Source organism: Triticum aestivum, chromosome 5B, assembly GCF_018294505.1.
Source record: "Triticum aestivum cultivar Chinese Spring chromosome 5B, IWGSC CS RefSeq v2.1, whole genome shotgun sequence".
Taxonomy (NCBI): domain Eukaryota; kingdom Viridiplantae; phylum Streptophyta; class Magnoliopsida; order Poales; family Poaceae; genus Triticum; species Triticum aestivum.
The window spans coordinates 195,500,121-195,505,440 of record NC_057807.1 but is presented as its reverse complement, the minus strand read 5'-3'; positions in this window follow the sequence as shown (position 1 = coordinate 195,505,440).

Sequence of the window (5,320 nt, the reverse complement as noted above, 5' to 3'; positions counted from 1 at the left end):
AAGAAGAAGAAGAAGAAGAAGAAGAAGAGAAAGAAAAGGAGGAAGAAGAATTAGAGGAAGAAGACGATTTTTTTTCTTCTCTGTCTTTTTCTCCTCTCCTCTTTTTTATCTTCTTCTTCTTCCAACTAAGGTAGGTAAAAATGCCATTTTATTGCTAAGCTAGGTAAAAATGCTAAGTGTAAGTCATTTTAGAGCTACGCTAGGTAAATAGGTCATTTTGGAGCTTACTAAGGTTATTATGTCATTTTTGAGGAAAGTAAGGTAATTCTATATCATTTTGGAGGTAACAAAGATTATCATCACATTTTTGAGGAAAAAAAGCTAAGTATAAGCTCATTTTTGTCTAACTTAGGTAGTTATGCCATTTAGGAGGAAAGTAAGCTAAGTATCTAGTTGTTAAGCAAAACAGTAGAGAAAACTTACCCTCATCACAACAGATGCGATGAAGATTCCAACTAAGGTAACAATTGATCCAACGGCATAATGATGCCAAGCCTCATTATAAATGGCATATTTTCTAATCTTCTTAATCTTCAAGTGCTTCGCATCCATCTTCAAGCGCATTGCATTCATCTTCATCTTGTGATCATCGACCACATCGGAAACATACAACTCCAATTTCATCTTCTCTTCTTCAATTCTTTTATTTTTTTTCTTTCAAATACTCATTTTCTATTTCAAATAAATTTAACTTCTCGACAAGAGGGTCGGTTGCAAATTACAGTTCACATACCTCCTAGATTAAAATATCTCTTTGTCAACTTGATGGCCATAATTGCCATAAATGCAAAATGCAACAAATAGTTATAAAAGAGGATTTACCACATCTGAATCATAAAGCGGGCGAGGACTGACGGGGACGGATATCATGACCATGGCACTATGTATAACAAATAATCATACAAAGTAAGAAAATTATACAAGTAACTATATAAATCATACAATCATACAAGTAACTATATAAATCAAGTACAACATAAAAAATTTAATACCTAATCATAATCTTGTTCAATAAATGCATCATCGTCATAACTATCAGTAATGGCATGCTCATCATCATCATCAATAAATGCATCATCATGTGGAAGGCCACCTCTACGTAATCTGTCAAGCATTGACAGGTCATCCGCAGCAGTAACCTCTTCTAGTTCAGGCTCTTCTTGTTCCGGCTGATGGGTGAAGTTGGGTTCACTATCGCTGTCTACTTCAATGTTCTGGGGTGAAGTAGAGTGGTTCTTGAAATGTTTTTTGGAAAGACGTGTTTCTTGGAAGATTTCTCCTTCATACGTGTCTGGGTTAATGTGAGGTTCATAATCATCTTCATTGGGGGGAGGTGGTCTAACATGTGGCGGCACTTCATAAACGACATCCCAACAATTGAGCTTAGGATCACTTTGACAGGCCCACGGTAGATAGAAAACTTGGGCTGCCTGTTGAGCCATAATATAGACATCGGGAACATCCAAATTGGTGCTTTGATTGACTTCCACGAGCCCTATATGTTCATGAGTCCTTCTAGTCTCCTTCGACTGGAACCAATAACATTTCAAGACTACGACGTTTGGTGGGTTTGCACCATAGATTTGAAGTTCATAAATTGCATCAACTCTTCCATAATACTCGGTATCTCCTTTGCGGATAGTAGAGACACAACAATTTGTAGACTTTTGGTCGGCCATAGATAGCTCTTTGCCATAGGTACGAAAGTGGTACCCATTGATGTCGTATTTGTCAAATGAACAGACCTTATATTCAAAACCATTAGCGACTTGTCTTAATTCTGTGTTCATAAGCTCTGAATTAGCCTACAAGTTTAATACGAAAGGGATTGTTGCATTAGCCACAAATTAGATGAAGAAATGAAATGGTCCAATGGAAATTACCATTTGTTTGAACCAAGAGATGAAACCGGGATAGCCGCCTCCATGCTTTGCCACAAGCTCATACTCTTCAATGGAATCCTTTTGGATCACCACTCCATACAAGAATTTGGCGACGTATCAAATGTATCAAATTTATCCGGGAATAAGAGCAGTTCAAAGGAATTAGAAGTTGTGAAACAATGTACCGAGAACTTACTCGATGTACAGCCGCACTTCTGTTAGGTTGTTGAAGATATACAACAAAATGGTCTGCCATTCTTCGAAATCTAACGTTAAGGAATTAGAAGCACTGGTTGGTGCCAGATCCCCTTTGAATAGGCTGAGGTTGGATCGACCCTTTTTAGGGTCGCCGGCATTGTGCCGAGGCTTTGGATTATGTGAATGATGATTTTGGCTTGGTAGTGTGCTGTGACGAAGTTTGCCACCTCCTTAGTAATGAATTCCTCGGCCATCGATGCTTCAATTCTACGTTTATTTTTACATTTTGCTCGAAGCGTCTTCTACATCCTCTCAGTTGCGTAGCACCAATGATTCTGCACAGCCCCCCCCCCAATCTTGCCTCGGTTGGGAGATGCAAAATCAAGTGTTGCATTGGATTAAAGAAGCCCGGCGGAAATATGTTCTCTAACTTGCAGATCAACTCTGCGCCCACTCTTCCATTTCTTCTACTAGGTCAGGTGATAGTTCTTTAGCACAAAGAATACAGAAGAAATAGCTCAGCTCTGCTAGTACTAGCCATTCATCCTTAGGGATGAATCCACGCGACATCACCGGCATTACCCGCTCAATCCATATGTGCCAATCATGACTCTTGAGACCAAATATCTTCAATTATTCAAGACTCGCTCCCCTCTTTAGATTTGTTGGATACTCATCGGGGAACATCAACTACATTTTCACCCACAAGATAACTTCCCTCATAGCTGGCCTTCCAAGATTGAACCATGCCTTTGGCTTAGTCCAGTTCTTCTTTCCTTTCGGTGGGTGCATGTTTTGTAATGGTCTATGACATAGTGCCTCCTAATCGACTCTTACCTTAGGATTATCCTTTTACTTCCCATCTATGCCAAACAATGTACCAAAAAGTGCCTCGGCGATATTCTTCTCAGTGTGCATCACATCAATGTTGTGTGGGCAGAGGAGGTCTTTGAAGTAAGGCAAATCCCACAAGCATTTATTGTGAGTCCAGACGTGTTGCGAATTATACCCCTTGAAATACCTTGGATGCTCTAGATCTGGCTCGAGAGCATTTAACTGATCCAGGATCTCTTGGCCTGTCAACGGAGGTGGTGCAGAGTCTTTCATCACTCTACCTTTGATGAAGTTCTACTTGTCTTTCCTAAACTTATGGCGAGGATGCAGGAATGGTCTATGCATGTCGAAGCAAGAAAACTTGCGACTAGCCTCAAGCCAACGAAATTGAAGAACTCCCTTGCATGTGGGGCACGGGAACCTTCCATGCACACACCAGCCAACGAATAGTGCATACACCGGCAAGTCATGCATCGAGTACATGTACCACACACGCATTATGAAATTCTTTTTGCTAAAGGCGTCATATGTCTTGAACCCATTATCCCAGGCTTCTTGCAATTCGTCCTTCAGCAGCTGCATGTACACATTCATATTCTTCCCCGGATAGTTCGGCCCTGGAATTATCAACGTCAGGAAAATGTTCTTTCTTTGCATAATCTGTCCCGGGAGATTGAATGGAATGACAAAAACAGGCCAACAACTGTATTGGGTTGCCGTCAGACCAAACACAATGAACCCATCTGTGCCGATGGCGACTCAAGGATTCCTCGGATCTGCCACTTTGTCATCATGTAATGCATCGAAGCGCTTCCATGCTTCACCGTCTGATGTCTGCACTATCATCAGCTTCACATCTGCATCTAGTTGGGTTCTTTTGCCCGTTTTGTGCCATGTCATCTGTCTTGCCGTCTCTTTGACCATGAAAATACGTTGAAGTCTTGGTACGATTGGCATATACCGAAGAACATTAACGGGGATTTTGGTCTGCGTCTTCTCACCCATACCGTTTTCTACCACAAAATACCTGGATGACTTGCAAATGGGACAATAGTTCAAGTCCGCATACTAAAGCCTAAATAAGGCACATCCATTTTCACAGGCATGTATCTTCTCATAGGGCATCTTAAGAGCACGGAGGATTTGGTCTGACTGGTACAAGTTTGCAGGTGGTACGTGGCCTTTGGGTAGAAAACATCCAAATGTTGTCATCATCGCTTCGTTGCATTCTCTGCCCAAGTTGAATTGAGCCTTCAGAGCCATTATTTGTGAGATGGCATCCAGCTGACAAAGCTCAATGTGCTCGTGGAGAGGAAATTTTGAAGACTCCAACATTTCATTGAAGGCCTTTGCAGATTCCTCCATCTCATCGCCCGAGTCCCGAGCATCATCAAAGTCTTGCACCATGTCTTGCATCCCGGTACCATGCTCGTCGGTGCACCGACGAAGCACCTCAGCTCTGGCACATTGGCCAAACTCGCCATGAAATGTCCACACCATATAATCTGGCGTAAAACCCCTCTTCTGGAAGTGTTTTTCCCATTTTATCATGTGTCTTCTTGTGCCAATTGTTGCACCCTGCACATGGGCACCAGGCTGTCCTCTGGACATTTGCAAATGTGTCTCTGAAAAACCCCTTGGTTTTTGTTAACTATTCAGTGGTCATGTTTTTCTGACTAGTGTGACCAGTGTACATCGAGGCACGATCACGCATCTTGCCTAGGTACCGAACACATAAGAAATATATATATAAATTAATTAGCGATGTATATATTCATCAGTTAATGGAGTTTGTCACTTTTATTACGTCCATGCAACCTAGACACTAATAGGTAAAGATAGGTCCTAGTCCCACTCGAGTATGTGTAGATTGGGTTTGTTTTCCCATGCTCTACTCCGAATCCGACACAAATTTTGGCAGCACCTCCCCGATGTTCTCCTGATACACGTCTAGGCAATAGGTAGAGAGGATGTGTACCCAGAGAACAACAGGGAGGCACTAACGAAATTCTGCATCGGATCCAGAGCAGAGCATTTGGGAAAACAAACACAATCTACACATACTCGGGCTATCCATGGATAACGTTGGACAATTCGAAAGAATCATGGTTATAATATGCAAATGCATGCATATTTATAGATGTAACCCTTTTGAACGGGAGACGCATAGTGGTCACGCATACTGATGATTGAAGACACCTATAGCTAGCAAGTTTCATCGGCGCGAAGACTGGAATAGTGCAAATCAAGGGGGGAGGAGATGTCATTTGTTCTAACCTACGAACGCAGGGGCGGAGCTCGTCAAACACTAGACCCTCGCAGCGATGAAAAAAAATGCACATTTAAATCGAAAGATGAGTTTCATAACAATATTGTTTTTTCCATCAACCTAACTAAATATTTAC